At 41.5% G+C, this 19,141-nt stretch overlaps 1 protein-coding gene across 1 annotated transcript in view; it reads left to right on the top strand.

The window, feature by feature from the left end:
• The window catches only part of LOC133513670 (uncharacterized), a 54,538-nt gene extending 44,033 nt beyond the window's left edge, over nt 1–10,505 (top strand). Inside the window, exon 4 of the mRNA XM_061844634.1 lies at nt 10,058–10,505. The gene's annotated coding sequence lies outside the window, so the exon portion shown is untranslated. The remainder of the gene's footprint in view (nt 1–10,057) is intronic.
• Nucleotides 10,506–19,141: the final 8,636 nt, after the last annotated feature.

Raw genomic sequence — 19,141 nt, 5'->3', positions numbered from 1 at the left:
ACATAAAAATAATTCCGTTTAAAGTGAGTCTATTTATGTTAGCACAGGCATCAGCTCTAGAAGTAGATCTGATTGGTCATTGCACTGCAATATTGCTGTATTAGGCACTCAAACTGTTCTAAAAGCTAGAGGGCTCTGCATCCTTTGCAGACTTGTCAAAAGAAAAAATCCATCAATGCCAGATTACTAGGAGCCCTTTTTGCTCCATGAGTGTTACCACAATGTCTTTATGTCTCAATTGACTGTCTGTCTGTAGTTGTCACGTATTGTCATACTGGAGTGCCTCCAACTACCGTAGACAAATTCCTTGTACGTTTCTGACATACTTGACAAATAAAGATGATTCTGATTTTGATTTGCTCACAAGCAAGCCAGGGTTGTAAATGTCTGTAAAAGAAAATTCTGTAGGTTTTTTTTTTTTTGTCATTAATTTTTTTCACAGCATTAAGTGAAAATAGCAAGGTTAGATAGGATTGATAGTTGTCATACCTCCTTGTGAGAGCCACCTGAAATACTTCATTCATTTCTGATCACGTCAAACCAAGACATGGGGTTGCGTGTTGATTTTGCCGATGAAAAAGGGACATTCCAAGTGCAATTAGTTATTGACCAATTGTTCCAAAATGGACTATTTTTGAAAATGAGTTCCAATTTCATTATCTTTAGGATTTTCTTCTTTTCCTTTTGACTTGTCCCGTTAGGGGTCGCCACAACGTGTCATCTTTTTCCATCTTAGCCTATCTTCTGAATCTTCCTCTCTAACCCCAAATTCCCTCATGTCTTCCCTCACCACAACCATAAACATTCTTTTTGGTCTTCCTCTCCCTCTTTTGCCTCACAGCTCCATCCTCAGCACCCTTGCACTAATATACTCACTCTCTCGCCTCTGAACATGTCCAAACCAATTTCATTATTTTTAGGATGAAATACATTAAAATCTATTCTGTGAAATCTTGAGCATTTAGACCCCATACCACCTTTAACAGTCAGTAACCACATAATTACCTAAGTAATAATTTCCTGAGGAGAGTCTTATGATAGCAATTTATTTAAATACAATCTAACAATGGCTCCAAGACACTTCAGGGTTCAACAATCTACCATAATGATACATTGCCACCAGAAAATATTCACATGCCTTAAGGTTGTTCTCATTATGCTGTTGCAGGCTTATTTTAAAAGTGATTTGAGTAGTTTCATTATAAAGTTTTCTTTTGGGGAAAAAAAAAATTACAAAAAAAATGTAAACATTCAAACAGAATGGGTAAATGATTATTCACACCTGTTGCGATTACACTCAAACTCAGGCACATCTGATTTCCGCTAACCATTCTTGAGATGCTTCTGCAACTTGAACGGAGTCTGCCTGTGGTAAATTCAGTTCACTGAACTTCATTAGGAATCCCACAGCATTCTCAAGGGCTCACAGTTGGCAGGTCATACCATGGGTACATGAAGTATTCAGACCCTCTTTAATTTGTCACTCTTTGTTATATTACAGCCGGTTGCTAAAATCACTGAAGTTAGTTTTTTCTTTATTAATGGTCACACAGGGCCCAATATCCATCCATCCATCCATCCATCTATCCATCCTTCCATTTTCTTCCACTTATCCGAGGTTAGGTCAGGAGGACAATAGCTTTTAGTGGGGAGGCCCAGAGTTCCCTCTCCCCAGCCACTTCCTCCAGCTCTTCCAAGAACATTTCAAAAGTGTCATTCTGACAAAATCCTCCACCTCGAATTTTCTATGAAGGTGGTGGGTTTTTGTCTTCTAACTTGCTCCAGCTCCCCAACTCATTTTTATACCTTTGGTCAGAGAGGTGAACAAGAACCCTGTGGTCACAAAGGCGGAGTGCCAGTGTTCCTTTGCAGAGACAGGAGAACCATTGAGCAAGTTAATTATCAATAACACAATCCACAAATCAGGCTTTTATGGCATAGTGTCCAGACAGAAGCTACTTCTCTGAAAGGGACATGCCAGCCCCTTTGGAATTTGCTAAAAGACACGTTAAGGATTCTCAGACCTGCAAAAAAGAAAAAGATATGATCCGGTGAAACCAAAATAGAACATTTTGGCTTGAACTGTTAGCGCCATATCAGAGGAAGAAGAGGCCCTGCTCATCACCTGGTGAACACCATCGATACTGTGAAGCATGGTGGCAGCAGCATGATGCTGCAGGGTTTTATTTTTTGCTGCAGGAACTGAGTAACCAATCCACTAAGAGTGTAAGATGACAGTTCCAAAATATCAAGAATCTCTATACAGTATTATATACGTTCTAAGTTGCACTTACAGAGGTAGCCCTGAACATTACTGACATTGGTTTTCTGAAGTTTTCCTGAGCCCATGTGGTGATAGTGTCTATAGTATAATAGTAATATATATATATATATATATAATATATATATATATATATATATATATATATATATATGTAGTCTCTACAGTTGTCGAATTTTGATGCATTGCTGCCAAAGGAATCGAAGGTCACAAGAATTCAATGTTGGTAATGGCCCTTGCTGCTTACATGCCGTGATTTCTCCAGATTTTCTGAACTTTCTGATGATAGATGATGAACTCCCTAAATTCCTTGCAATTGTACATTGAGGAACATTGTCCTTAAACTGTTCGATTGTTTTTTCATGCATTTGTTTACAAAGAGGTGACTCTCACCCCAGCTTTGCTTGTCAATGCCTGACCATTTCATGGAAAATCCTTTAATACGCAATCATGGCACCCATTTGTTCCCAATAATCCTGTTCACCTGTGGGATATTCTAAACATGTTTGACGACCATTCATCGACATTCTCAGTCTTTGCCACCTGTGCCAGCTTTACTTTTCTGGAGCGAGTTGCAGCCATAAAATACCAGGTTATTGATTATTAGCTAAAAACAATAACCTGTATCAATTTTAACTATCTTGTCTTTGTAGTGTTTACAATTAAATATAGGTTGAACATGGTTTGCAAATCAATGTATTGTTTAACACAACAACCCAATTTCATTGGAATTAGTTTTGTGCATTTGCATTTGTTTTTTTTTTTTTTACTTTGCCATTATAGGATATTTTATGTAGATTTTTAAAAATTATATTCTCAAATCAGCTTTAGGCAGCATGGTGGATCAGCTGGAAAGCGTTGGCCTCACAGTTCTGAGTTCCCAGATTCAATCCTGGAACCGCCTGTGTGGAGTTTGCATGTTCTCCCAATGCCTAAGTGGGTTTTCTCTGGACACTCCGGTTTCCTCCTACACCCCAAAAACATACAACATTAATTGGACACTCTAAATTGCCCCAAGGTGTGATTGTGAGTGTGGCTGTTTGTCTATATGTGCCCTGTAATTGTTTGGCAACCACTTTAAAGTGTACCCCGTCTCCTGCCCGTTGACAGCTGGGATAGGTTCCAAGCGGCCAAGAAAATGGATGGCTGGAAATCTGCTTTTTACAGCTGAGCCACTGTGCCACCATCACCTTTAGAATAAATCTGTAATACCACAAGATGTGGAAAAAGTCCAGAGATGAGAGACCTTTCTGGAGACACTGTTAAACAAGCTCAGTCATTGTTTCAGGTAAACTAGGATCATCTAAATTTGTCCTGTATCATATCGATGATTCAGTGTATCCATGTGAATGTTACTATGAAATATTGTTTTCAAAAGAATTTTGGTACACGTTAAAATGGTTTTTGAAAGCATTTTGTGTGTAATCTTTTTTGTAGTTGTCAGTTAATTTTATTCATATTTGATATTTACTTCTTTGTTTCCTCTCGACTGATCCTGTTTGGGGTCGCTACAAAAAGTCATCTTTTTCAATGAATGCCTGTCCTGTGCATCTTCCTCTGTAACACCAACACGCCCCGTGTCTTCCTTCACAACATCCATCTGCCTTCTCTTTGGTCTTCCTCTCACTCTTTTGCCACTCTACTCCATCCTCATCTCTCCTCAGGACGTGTTCAAACCATAGAAGTCTGCTCTCTCTAACATTGTCTCCTGAGAGCTGATTCCTGATCCAGTCCCACCTCCACCTTAAATTCTGTCAAACCTACAGCACACCTCACCACTGTTCCGCAGCCCTTATACATGTCCTGTGCTCTTATAACATACTTCTCCGCCACAGCCTACTTAGGGATGCAGTACCACAGTTCCTCTCTTGGTACTCTGTCATAGACTTTCTCTAGATCCACAAAGACAGAACGTAGGTCCTTCTGACCTTTTCTGCACTTTTCCACGAGCATCCTCAAGGCAGCCAAGGTCAAGACAGTCTATTGATCAAGCATTTTTCATGGCAACACAAATGATCACGATGTTACGTGGGAAAACAAATAGGTTCTAATTAGGAGTGCGGTTGCTCCTCTTCCACGACCTTTGCTGTATGTCTCATTCATGGAGATATATTCTGTTTTACTCCGGCTAATGTTGATTTCCTCTCCTTTCCAGTACATGCCTCCACCTTTCTAACTGTTCCTCCACTTGCTCCCTACTTTCACTGCAAATAACAATGTCATCTGCAGACATCATGGTCCAAGGGGATTCCAGTCTTAACCTCATTTGTTCAGCCCATCCATTACCACAGCAAACAGGAAGGGGCTCAGAGTCACATGTCCTGCACTATTCTAACATATTTCTCCACTACACCAGACTTACGCATGCAGTACCACAGTTCCTCTCTTGGTACTGTCATAGGCTTTCTCTAGATCCAAAACCACACATTCTGACCTTCTTTGTACTTTTCCAATAGCAGGTTCCAGGCAAATTATGCATCTGTGATACTCTTTCTATGCATGAAACCATTCTGTTGCTATCAGATACTTCTTTCCTGAGTCGAGGCTCCACTACTTTTTCCCCATAACTTCATTGTGTGGCTCATTAACTTTATTCCTTTATAGTTCCCACAGCTCTGCAAATCACCTTTGTTCTTAAAAATGGGAATGAGCACTCCTTTCCTTCATTCGTCAGGAATCGTCTTACTGGTAGTAATTTGTTGAACACTGGTTGAAAAAAAATAACTCCACAACCACCTTCCAAATTGCTTCCATACCTCCACAGGTATGAAATCGGGAGCGACTGTTTTTCCATTTTTCCTCCTCTTTAATGCCTTTCTAACTTCCCCTTTACTAATCATTGCCACTTCCTCGTCCACCACGCATGCCTCTTCTACTCATTGTCCTTCTCTCACATTTTCATTAACCTCTCAAAATATTCTTTGGATCTATTCAGCACACTACTGCCATTAGTAAAGATATTTCCATCTGTATCACCCTTACCTGCTACAAAGCCTTTCCATTGCTATCCCTCTGTCTGTCCAACACGGAGGGATCCTTTTTTCCTTCTTTAATGTCCAAACTGGTATATGTTGTCTTAAGCCTCTTGTTCAGCCTTTCCCACCTCGACCTCCTTTGCCCAATGTGACTTCTCAATGCTCACACATTAAAGTATGTGACATTATGTGACTTAAAAGGCGTAACTGTGATTGGCTGGGTGGTCGGTTCTGCAGTAACCCTGCCTGGTGGCACAGACTCTGAATGTTAGACAGCAAATTGTCTTCTTGTTTTCCTTTCGGCTTCTCCCGTTAGGGGTCGCCACAGCATGTCATCTTTTTCCATTTTAGCTTATCTCCTGCATCTTCCTCTCTAACCCCAACATCCCTCATGCCTTCCCTCACCACATCCATTGCCCTTCTCTTTAGTCTTCCTCTCACTCTTTTCCCTGGCAGCTTTTTCCTCAGCATCCTTCTACCAATATACCCACTCTCTTGCATCTGAACATGTCCAAACCATCAAAGTCTGCTCTCTCAAACTACAGTTCTGCTTCCTCTTGTTTCACCGTCGATAATCCGTACATCTTGGTTGGCCTCACCACTGTTTTATAAACTTTGCCCTTCATCCTAGCAGAGAGTCTTCTGTCACATAACACACCAGACACCTTCCGCCAGCTGTTCCAACCTGCTTGGACCGGTTTCTTCACTTCCTTACCACACTCACCATTGCTCTGGATTGTTGAACCCAAGTATTTGAAGTCATCCAACCTGCTATCTCTTCTACCTGTAGCCTCACTCTTCCCTCTCCACCCCTCTCATTCACGCACATATATTCAGTTTTACTTCCGCTAATCTTCATTCTTCTCCTTTCCAGTGCATGTCTCCATCTTTCTAATTGTTCTTCTGCCTGCTCCCTGCTTTCACTGCTTATCACAATATCATCTGCGAACATCAGGGGCCAAGGGGATTCCAGTCTAACCTCATCTGTCAGCCTATCCATTACTACTGCAAACAGGAAGGGACTCAGAGTGGATCCCTGACCCAGTCCCACCTCCACCTTAAATTCTTCTGTCACACCGAAGGCACACCTCACCATTGTTCTGCTGCCGTCATATATGTCCTGGACTATTCTAACACATTTCTCTGCCACACCAGACTGACTCATGCAGTACCACAGTTCCTCTCTTGGTACTCTGTCATAGGTTTTCTCTAGATCCACAAAGACACAATGTAGCTCCTTCTGACCTTCTCTGTACTTTTCCACGAGCATCCTCAAGCCAAATAATATATATGTGGTACTCTTTCTAGGTATAAAACCATACTGTTGCTCGCAGATACTTACCTCTGTCCTGAGTCTACCCTCCACTACTCTTTCCCATATCTTCATTGTGTGGCTCTATAATTCCCACATCTCTTAATTTCGCTTTTGTTCTTAAAAATAGGAACTAGTACTCTTTTCCTCCATTCTTCAGGCATCTTTTCACTGTTGAATAAGCCATCCCTCCAAATTGCTTCCACACCTCCACCGGCATGTCATCAGGACCAACTGCCTTTCCATTTTTATCATTTGTAGTGCCTTTCTCACATCTCCCTTACTAATCATTGCCACTTCCTGGTCCTTCAAACTTGCCTTTACTACTCTTCCTTCTCTCTCATTTTCTTCATTCATCAACTTCTCAAAGTATTCTTTCCATCTATTTAGCACACTACAGGCACCAGTCAACACATTTCCATCTCTATCCTTAATCACCCTTACCTTCTCATCTCAAGCCCTCTCTCTGGCCAACCTGGAGAGATCCTTTCCTCCTTCTTTCATGTCCAACCTGATGTACATGTCATCATATGCCTCTTGTTTGGCCTTTGCCACCTCTACCTTTGCCCTACGTCGCACCTCCATGTACTCCCTTCGCCTCTACTCAGTCCTCTCATTGTCCCACTTCTTCTTTGCTAATCTCTTTCCTTGAATGACTTCCTGTATTTTGGGGTTGCACCACCAAGTTTCCTTCTTCCCTTTCCTACCAGAAGATACCCCAAGTACTCTCCTGCATGCCTATCTGAAAACCTTGGCAGTAGTATTCCAGTGTTCTGGGAGCTCTTTCTTTCCATTGAGAGCCTGTCTCACCTCTTTCTGAAAGGCCGCACAACATTCTTCCTTTCTCAGCTTCCACCACATAGTTCTCAGCTCTACTCATTTTGCCTCTCCTCAGTCCTCTCAGTGTCACACTTCTTTTTTGCTAATCTCTTTCCTTGTATGAATTCCTGTATTTTGGGGTTCCACCACCAAGTCTCCTTCTCCCCTTTCCTACCAGAAGACACACCAAGAACTCTCCTGCCTGTCTCTTTGATCACCTTGGCTGTCATAGTCCAGTCTTCCGAGAGCTTCTGCTGTCCATTGAGAGCCTGTCTCACCTCTTTCCGAAAGGCCGCACAACATTCTTCCTTTCTCAGCTTCCACCACATAGTTCTCGGCTCTCCCTTTGTCTTCCTTTGCACAAGTTATTGCTTTGAATTTTGTTTTTGCACTCAGAAAAACTGTTGCTGTGTTCAGGCAACAAATATAGTTTTGCACGTCATTACTCATATGTAATGTTATTGTGTTCACTCAAATTCATAACCAATGTCCTCAAATGTGGGCATCGTTTTTCTTAGAAACTACATTATGTAAAATTATAATTCTTTGTTTTTACACTCATCAGATCCCAATTAGCCTAAATATCAGAGAGAAAATAAAAATGCATGCCCTGCAAGAGTTCGGGTCTTATGAGGCTAGAGATCCTTTTCTCCTTCTTTTGTATCCAAACTGGAGTACATGTCATCATATGCCTCTTGTTTAGCCTTTGCCACCTCTATCTTTGCCCTACATTGCGTCTCAATGTATTCCCTTCGCCTCTCCTCAATTACACTAATCTCTTTCCTTCAATGACCTCCTGTAGTTTGGGGTTCACTACCAAGACTCCCATCATTTCCTACTCTCCTACCTGTCTCTCTGATCACCTATGCTGTCGCAGTCCAGTCTTCCAGGAGTTCCTCCTGCCCATCAAGTCACACCTCTTTCCAAAAGGCCACAATACATTCTTCCTTTCTCAGCTTGGTTTTCTGCTCAACCTTTGTTTTCCTAATATTCCTCCCCACCACCAGAGTCAACCTACATACCACTATCCTATACTGTCGAGCTTCACTCTCCCCTACCACTACTTTACTGTCAGTAACCTCCTTCAGATTACATCGTCTGCGCAGAATATAATCCACCTGTGTGCATCTACCTCCGCTCTTGTAGGTCACTCAATGTTCCTGCCTCTCCTGGAAATAAGTGTTCACTACAGCCATCTCCATCATTTTTGCAAAAACAACCACCATCTGTCCCTCAAAGTTCCTTTCCTGGATGGCGTACTTACCCATCACTTGTTCGTCACCCCTGTTTCTTCACCAACATGTCCATTACAATCTGCACCAATCACAACTCTCTCTCTCTCTCTGGGATGCTCAGAACTACTACAATTAGTTTCTTCCAGAATTTCTCTTTCAATGCTAGGTCACATCCTACCTGTGGGGCATAGCCGCTAACCACATTATACATAACACCCTCAATTTCAAATTTTTGTCTCATCACTGGATCTGATACTCTTTTCACCTCCAAGACAATCTTAGCTAGCTCTTCCTTTTAAATAATCCAACTCCATTTCTCTTCCCATCTACTCCGTGGCAGAATAATTTGCTTCTAAACTTCTATCCTTACTACCTTTCCACCTGCTCTCTGGGATGCTCAATATATCAACCTTTCTCCTCATCATCGTGTCAACCAACTCCTGACCTTTTCCTGTCATAGTCCTAACATTCAAAGTCCCTACACTCAGTTGTAGTCTCTGTGCATTCCTCTTTTTCTTCTGACCCATAGTAGCTGAATTTCCACTGATGTCCTGCAGGTTAGCAGTGCCGGGGGTGGGTATTGTTAACCCGGGCCACGACCAATCCGGTATGGGATTCTTTAGATGAACACTCATATTTGTTTGGCACAGTTTTTATGCCAGATGCCCTTCCTGATGCAAGCCTCTGCATTTATCCGGGCTTGGGACTGGCCTACAGATTGCAATGGTTTGTGCCCCCATAGACAGCGAATTGTAACCAGTTGAATTTCAGACAGAGAATTTCAGACAGCGAATTGTAGCCAGTTGAATTTTAGACAGCGAATTGATCGTGAGGCAGTTTTGGTCAATCGCGACGGCAAAAAAAAAAAATAGACATCAGCCTTATTTTTCTGACCTTTCGCTCACCGTGCATGCGCAAATAACGACAGTACAGGAAAACACGCTAGTCAGTGAGTTCCCCCCTATTTTTACCTATTCTTAGCCCTCACTTAAGAAACCTTATCAAATATGAGTATAGATGCTGGAGTAAAGAAAAAAAAACTTATCACTTGTGAGCTAATGTGAGCCGGACTTTTTTTTTTTCACAATGTAATTTTCAAAGTGTGTTTGCCTCATCTCCCGGTGTAGTGAAATGTGTCATGGCATTTTCAAACTGTTTATGGAAAATACGACACCGACATTCTGCCGAAAAGCAAGCTGAGAATGAGAAAAGTGAATGAACTAAAATCCCAATTGGCCGCACAGCAGTCACTTTTCAAACAATATAGCTCAACAGCGAAAGCCGCCACCGAAGCATCTTTCCAGGTTCGTCACATCATCATTATTAACAAGAAGTCCTTCCAAGATGGAGATGAGGTAAAAGAGGCATAGCTGAATTGTTCTTCCGATCTTTTAAAAATAAGGTGGAAATATTATCTTCAATAAAATCTTTGCAGCTGTAAAGGAGTACAGTAACATGGTTTTGTGAAGCCATGGCTGATGTGTGGAAGGACATCCATCGAAGATTGGGAGTGTTTCTCGCTGCAGTTTGACGGATCTACTGACGTGAGTGACACAGCCCGGATGTGCATTTTCATCAGTATGCTGTTGAGTGATCATCAATGTGAACTCAGATAGTTACAAAAAATGTTTGTTGTTCACTATTGTAGGAATAATTGTGAATATAATTATTACATCGGCTCCCAATACAGAAATGCTTTGCTCTGCTCTAGATAATGTGGCAGCCGCCTAGCAGGAGATAGCAAGAACAAAAACATCTAATCTTTTATCTAATCATCAGAACTGTTAGAACTACTGCCTGTTACAGAAATGATGACCACACATGTACTCAGGAATCTTCCACACACATGCACACACACATGAAAGAACAAGTACACTTTCTTTCCAATTGTTTTGCTTGCCATCTTAAAACTAAATAAATAGAGGTGCTGAGGAGAGGATAATCAGAGTGTGCAGTGGTGAATTGTACCAGACAATTCCTCTCCTCTCTCCTCGCAAGACTTCAACTCGTGTCTTTGCTTCCTTTTTTGCCCTGTTTAATGAATGTCTGATGGGTGAACCTGACATTTACTTGGTCCTTCGAGTCGGATCTCAAGATACCTGAGGTTTCCAGGGCTGAGTAGACATCCAAGCAAAGACCATGGCCATGGCACTTGAGACCCTTTCAGGGACTGGGCCTCGACTTTGCGTCTGGAGGGTGAGGTTTGACGAGAAGCCGAAGGAAGTAAAGGCATCTCTAGTTAGTAGGAAACTCCCACACTCATGAGGAATGAGTGAATACGTGTCTGGGTGACTGCGGCAGAACCAAACCTCGAGAATGCTAGTACCTATCGAATAGACTAATTAGTCTATAAAACTGAGAAAAGGGCAAGGTGTGTCCTGTACGTGAGCTCCGTGAAACGTGTGCATGTGTAAAAGTGAGTGTAGGTTCACTACCTCATTTGGACAGGAGATTGAGTGACAACTGTTTGAGGATGCAGAGGTAAGAATTCACCACTTGTGGTAGAAGCTCGAGAATTACCTCAAACAAAACGTATCGTCACCCTAGGTGAACCACTGACTCCAACAGGGAAAAAACAAATAGCAAAATAGGTGATAAATAGCAAAATAGTTGAAAAAGAACATCTTGGAAAAAAAATAATGTATAAGGACTAGAAGTTTGTGGAAAGCCAGTATCCTACTAAAATAAAACATCTAAATTTGTGGATAACACAAAATTACTTTGCTGGCCAGCACAACATACACAAAAAAATATATATAGTTAACCTTGTCAAGTAAGTTGCCGTGCCACAAATAGCAAGACAAGCCAACACATGATGAGGAACCAACTAAAACAAGCCTGAGAATGCATGAAAGAATTGTATTCACGAGAATGTTGATACATCTATTGCTCAAAAACTAGGGTGAAACTGAACCTAAGTTTGTGGTTAAATTTTTAAAGATGCACTTCCTGATTAAACGGAAGATGACAAAATTGAGTGAAGATAAGAGGGGCATGACAAGTCAAGCTAGGGATGCCGAAAGGGCCCAATAGGATAGCCAAGTGAGCCCTTCCCACTGGGTGTGGATTCAGCCAACATTTTCCAGAATGTTCCACCAAAAAGCTATAAAAAACCTTGGATACGGAAGTCTGGGGCTTTTTGTTCGTTTCTCGCTGACAAAGAGATAAGGTCTTTCTATAGGTGTTATAGTCGTGTGGCAAGCTGGTGGGGAGAAGTCTTCGAGCAACTTGGGATGCTTATTTTTGACGACTCCATTTAAGATTGGGCGCAAGTAAAACAACTACTATAATAAGGTAATGGCAGGATAATACCAGCGATATTACGTAGTTACCTATGAAGGACAAGTTGTCTTGACAATTTATCCTTAATCCCGAAAATCCTTATTACTAAATTAGGCTTCAAGCTATGTAGGATTTGATCACCCCTAACAGGCTCACTCAAAAATGTCTATTTTCCAGAATTTCTGATGCTTTTGAATGCTTTGAACCTCACTTTATTTATATTACTTTTTACTGTTTTTATCATTTATCTCATCCTACTTACCATCAGTATTATCATTTTAATCATTTTCCATTTTATTGATTTATGTTCGATTAACATCGAATTTTTCCTTAACATGGCAACCGTACCCCACGTCTGGCGGGAATGACTGTCGAGTAATGAATGTTATCTGAACAATTCTTATCATTTTATTAAAGACTTAAAACTTCCATTTTCATCTATCTTTGTCATTCTTATATTGAGTTGTCTCATGATTAACATTCTACCTCGTTAAAGAACGAGCGTCAACGACATTAACATCATTTAGTCGTAAAACTCTATTTTAATCAGACACTCATTGATCATCTCTGACTGAAGATAAAACAAATCCGTACGATCCTAACAAGGATTGTTAAATTTAGTAGGTCAATAACAAGTGCAATCGATTCATAAGAGATGAAGCTGCTGTAAAAGCGGAGCGATGACTTTGTCACCCTGTTACTCTGTAAGGTTGCTTGACAATGGCTGATAAGTGAGGGCAGACCGGATTAGCTCTGTAAAACTAAAGGCAGTTAGTACACCTAGGCGAATTCATCTCGACACCGACTTAAGAAGCTCCCATCCCCCTGCACGCACGGCGTTAGAGTCGGCCGGGGTAAAGGGGTAGCTTAACCCTTTAACTGGAGAGTTGGTCAGGACATTTCTCCCAATTAGTCCGGCGGATAAGCGGAATCTGAGAACATGCTGGATAAAATAAGAGAAACACAAAACAAAACAAAATGGACTCAAGATGATGTGAAAACGGTCATAAAAGGTATCACATCTCATAAAGTTGATGTAACATAATTTGTCCAGGGAACGGAAGACTTGAGAAAATCTTACCACTTAAATGGCAGCACAGCAGCAGGGAATTCAAAGGTTAATATCGCACACTTTTGCTAGATTATGACAAAAAGGAAATTTTTTCTGCCATTGAAAGAGCAAAATAAAACAACAATGAACCATTTTAAGAATATCGAATTGTAATGAGTGGATGTTTTAAAGCAAATAGTGGCATTCCTGAAGATCACACTCCAGGGAGTGTGCATGAAGGACAATTAAAAGAGGCTCTTCATGCGAATTCAAATAATCCTGGAAAACAATGGATTGAAAAACATTGGGTTGACAAATCGACTGCCAGCCTGTAACAATCCATTAACCAAGAAGTACACTCAGAAAGTGTGCTACAAAATGAGAAAAAGAAAGTTGACACCTTTCTGACAGAGGAAGGAGAAATTTATGGAGTTTTTTGCAAAACATTTAATAATTGTGGCTGCAGATGAGGAAGAGGCAGGGGAAGAGTAATGGGGAGGGGATGCAAATTTGATCAAAAAGAAATTATTTGCTAGTCTTGTGGAGAAAAAGGTCACATTTCACGTGACTCCCCAAAAAACAAAACACCCACCACCGCATAATGAGAGCAGCCATCTCCCCATCAAAAATGTCACAACTAATGCTCCCAAAATGCAATTTTTTAATTTTCCCCATACATTTGTTGGGAAGAGATGGCTTGCTGAAACTAGGACTGGGTTTAATTCCCTCTCTGACAGGAAATCTAGAAGTAAAAAGAAATAAAGGAATTACTGGGAGGACAGTTAAATATCTTACAAAATGGGAATCCAGCACTCTGTTATTACACCTTAGATATTCCAAACAAACCTCCCACAAGAACAGGAGATTTCTTGCTGCAAACAGCTCGAGACATGATTGAACAACCAGAAAATGACGTAGGAAGTGACTCATTGCACGTGACTATGTAGTATAAGATACTGGAAACTTATAACAGCCCACACAGACAAAATCATGATTGATTATCTGTACTCTGATATACTCTGACTGATATACTCTGTGGTATATCAGTCGTGGTGGCAGGAACAAGACTGACTGAAAAACTAAATGCATTACACAAGGAATGGACACCACCACACACGTCATTACAAACTTAACAGGAGTGGAAGAATTTGTATTGGTAATATGAAATGTTCCTGATTGGACAGAAATAGAACCAGATTTGGAATGGAACGACTGAACTGTGCAGACAATATCTTATTAGAGAGTCTTAAACAATCTGAGACCACGGTGGTATCACAATCTACACAGACAACACTGGAAAAATAGAGGAATTGTGACAACTACTGGGAACACAGTGACACATGCAGAAAAAGTAAGGTTTTTTTAGCTTGTCCCTTTCATCTCAGATGAATGCACATATATGTTTGGCACAATTTTTTACGCCGGATGCCCTTCCTGACAGTGACACATGCAGAGCTACTACAAAATTTGCTCATAGCAGTTCAATTACCAAAAGTAATAGCCCTATGTCATTATGTAGTACACACATCAAATACAGATAAAGTATTATTGGGAAATGGATTTTCAGATAAAACAGCAAAAGAAGTAGCAGCCAAAACCTTTATGGGATTAGCTGACCATGCAACAAATGAAGACATACTTTCAGATGATGTGTTAAACAAAATGCAACAGCAAAACTTACCAGCAGAACCAAATATGTGGAAAAATAAAGGTGCCACATTACAAAATGGGATTTATGTCAGCACAGATACAAAACACATTCTACCAAAAAATATTTTTTAAGTGGGTGGCAATATTGAGCATTGGGAAGTCTGAGGTCTCAACAGGGGGAATGGGAGCCCTGGTACAAAGGCATTACAAGACCCATGGATTTAACTTGTATGCAAAAATTTTTGGAGGGCTTTTTTGACCTGTGCTCGACATAATCCACAAGGGAATGTGCATCCAAAACTTGGTCACACATGGAGACAAACAGCCTCACTCACAATCACACCTAGGGGCAATTTCGAGAGTCCAGAGATATATGAAAGATGAAGAAGAAAAAAAAAACTCACACAAGTGGGTCCCTTTCAGGAGTTATTAACAACCTCAAACAGCTTTAAAAATTGCAGAAAGGGATACTTGAGTTTATTTGTTGATTGTAAGAAGGTTATTGCTTTTGAAACCATTGTTAACACTAAAAACTAATTTGTTTTTATTGGCCACTTGCAAATAACTGTTCTCATTCCCACTGCCAAGGTCACTGTAGTCCAGTTACACAGCGGAGTGAGACTGATTTCATAATGGCGACTAAATAGTTAAATTTTCCTGTTGGGTGTTGGATGAAAACGCGACCCATTATTTTAATTTTTCTGTTCAAGTGGTAGCTGTGGGAACCACCCAAGGTCCCCCCCCAATATAAAACAAATTGAATAACTACTTACAAAAAACTTGTCCAAATGATTGTGTTGTTCGCACCGATCCACAGATAATACCAGTGCTATTAATTGATAACGAATGCAAAAAAAAAAAAAAAAAAAGTTGGGGGATTCTGTGTATCCATTAACTTCTTTAAATAAAACAACAACATTGTTTTCTAGTGGCTGGTCACTAGGAAATTTCACATGCATCAAATTGATAGGAACGGGAAACAAATTGGGAAATTTGTCAGCATTGATAAAACCAGTTTTGTGCCATTGTCATTGTTTTGCAGCGGTAACATTCTTTTTGATTTTTTAAGACGGATAGCTTTCCTGACGCAACCCTTCAGCATTTATTCAGAGAGAGAGCCGGAGCCTATCCCAGCTAACTTCGGGCGGAGGCAGACTACACCGCGGGCTGGACGGCGGCCAGTCAAAGTGCAGATGTCTACACCATCACTGAGCGGGAGTCGATCCCATGCTGCCTGCACTCAAAATGGCCCTCTGAGGGAAACCCATCAGATTGAAAAAAAAAAAAACGATTTTTACAAGTTACTGTGCTTTAATAACTTTATTATTGCCATTTGTATTTTGATCCTATGTGTGTTTATGAATTAATATCTACTGTACATGCAGTTTTACCCGAACACTGGCATAGACTGAGCAAGAGCTGAATGACGTGTAGAAAATAGCAGAAAGAAACACATGGATACACCTTACACACTGTAAAAGTTCATCTCAGCTGAGTCACCCAAAGGGAAAGGTGAGCAAAGTCAAGCATACGGTGGGTGCAGATTTATAGTATCTGAAAATGCCTGAAAGCTGGTGAAGAGTTAAGACACCTGACTCATTTCGGGGTGACTTGGTCGACCTGACTTCAAAATAGCTAATTAATATGATAAAATGTTGGGCTGCAACATTGACAGCCGTAATAATATTTTTGTTCATATGGTACTTTTGGGCACCTGTAAAGCTGACAAAAACACATAACAACAGAATCAATAATTATGCTCAGTCAAGTATGCCTACCACACATAAGATAAAGAGACAACCTCATTTCAGATAACAATGATAAACAACTATGCGGCAGTCACCGAGGCATGAGCGGGGGATTCCATGTGTGCCTCCCAGTGAATCAGTTAAGCACTTTTTCAATTCCTTGGCAGAGTCTAATTTCTGGGGATTCCATCTATGGGCTTATGCTAAAGGAAACCACCTTTTCTTCTCACCATTTGTCAGAGATGTTCCAAGAAAAACAGCTAAGACAAGCCTGAGGACTGTAGAGAGTGAACTCAAACCAACCAAGATTGTCTTTCTCACGAGGGAAGGAAGGAAGGACCGTGTGAGTGCCTTCCCTCAGACTGCCAAAGTGGTCGTCCCTGTCTGCTCTTTTTATTGCATTCTCAGGTCAAAGGGTTACATGGTTCTTCTTCTTCTTTTCCTTTCTGCTTGTCCCGTTAGGGGTTGCCACAGCGTATCATCTTTTGCCATCTTAGCCTATCTCCTGCATCTTCCTCTCTAACCCCAACTGCCCTCATGTCTTCCCTCACCACATCCATAAACCTTCTCTTTGGTCTTCCTCTCGCCCTTTTGCCTGGCAGCTCCATCCTCAGCACCCTACCACCAATATACTCACTCTCTCACCTCTGAACATGTTCAAACCATCGAAGTCTGCTCTCTCGAATCTTGTCTCCAAAACATCCAACTTTGGCTGTCCCTCTAATGAGCTCATTTCTAATCCTATCCAACCTGCTTACTCCGAGCGAGAACCTCAACATCTTCATTTCTGCCACCTCCAGTTCTGCTTCCTGTTGTTTCTTCAGTGGCACCGTCTCTAATCCGTACATCATGGCCGGCCTCACCACTGTTTTGTAAACTTTGCCCTTCATCCTAGCAGACACTCTTCTGTCACATAACACACCAGACACCTTTCACGAGCTGTTACAACCTGCTTGGACCCGTTTCTTCACTTCCTTACCACACTCACCATTGCTCTGGATTGTTGACCCTAAATATTTGAAGTCGTCCACCCTCGCTATCTCTGCCCCCTCCACGTTTCTCATTCACGCACATATATTCTGTTTTACTTCGGCTAATCGTCATTCCTCTCCTTTCCAGTGCATGTCTCCATCTTTCTAATTGTTCCTCTGCATGCTCCCTGCTTTCACTGCATATCACAATATCATCTGCGAACATCATGGTCCAAGGGGATTCCAGTCCAAACTCATCTGTAAGACTATCCATTACCACTGCAAACAGGAAGGGGCTCTGAGCTGATCCCTGATACAGTCTCACCTCCACCTTAAATTCTTCTGTCACACCTAAGGCACACCTCACTGCTGTTCTGCTGCCATCATACATGTCCTGTACTATTTTAACATACTTCTCCACCACACCAGACTTACGCATGCAGGACCACAGTTCCTCTCTTGGTACTGTGTCATAGGCTTTCTGTAGGTCTACAAAGACACAATGTAGCTCCTTCTGACCTTCTCTGTACTTTTCCACAAGCATCCTCAAGGCAAATTATGCATCTGTGGTACTCTTTCTAGGCATGAAACCATACTGTTGCTCGCAGATACTTACTTCTGTCCTGAGTCTAGCCTCCACAACTCTTTCCCATATCATTCATTGTGTGGCTCATCAACTTTATTCCTCTATAGTTCCCACAGTTCTGAACATCCCCTTTGTTCTTAAAAATGGGAACTAGAACACTTTTCCTCCATTCTTCAGGCATCTTTTCGCCCGCTAGTATTCTGTTGAATAAGGTCCACAGCCATCTCTCCAAATTGCTTCCATACTTCTACCGGTATGTCATCAGGACCAACTGCCTTTCCATTTTTCATCCTTTGTAGTGCCTTTCTGACTTCCCCCTTAGTAATCATTGCCACTTCCTGGTCCTTCACACTTGACTCTTTTACTCTTACTTCGCTCTCATTTTCTTCATTCATTAACTTCTCAAAGTATTCTTTCCATCTATTTAGCACACTGCTGTCATCAGTCAACACATTTCCATCTCTATACTTAATCACCCTTACCTGCTGCACATCCTTCCTATCTCTATCCCTGTGTCTGCCAACCGGTAGAGATCCTTTTCTCCTTCTTTCATGTCCAACCTGGTGTACATGTCGTCATATGCCTCTTGTTTAGCCTTTGCCACCTCTACCTTTGCCCTACATCGCATCTAAATGTACTCCTTTCGCCTCTCCTCAGTCCTCTCAGTGTCCCACTTATTCTTCGCTACACTCTTTCCTTGTATGACTTCCTGTGTTTTGGGGTTTCACCACCAAGTCTCCTTCTCCCCTTTCCTACCAAAAGACACACCAAGTACTCTCCTGCCTGTCTCTCTGATTACCTTGGCTGTCGTTGTCCAGTCTTCCGGGAGCTTCTGCTGTCCATCGAGAGCCTGTCTTACCTCTTTCCGAAAGGCCGCACAACATTCTTCCTTTCTCAGCTTCCACCACATGGTTCTCAGCTCTACCTTTGTCTTCTTAATCTTCCTACCCACCACCAGAGTCATCCTACACACTACCATCCTTTGCTGTCGAGCTACACTCTCCCCTACCACTACTTTACAGTCAGTAACCTCCTTCAGATTACATCGTCTGCACAAAATATAATCCACCTGCGTGCTTCTACCTCCGCTCTTGTAGGTCACTATATGTTCCTCCCTATTCTGGAAATAAGTGTTCACTACAGCCATCTCCATCCTTTTTGCAAAGTCCACCACCATCTGTCCCTCAAAGTTCCTTTCCTGGTACCCTACTTACCCATCACTTCTTCATCG

This window comes from Syngnathoides biaculeatus, chromosome 15, assembly GCF_019802595.1.
Source record: "Syngnathoides biaculeatus isolate LvHL_M chromosome 15, ASM1980259v1, whole genome shotgun sequence".
NCBI lineage: Eukaryota > Metazoa > Chordata > Actinopteri > Syngnathiformes > Syngnathidae > Syngnathoides > Syngnathoides biaculeatus.
The sequence above is the reverse complement of the archived record's forward strand: the minus strand, read 5'-3'. Positions and strand labels throughout refer to the sequence as shown.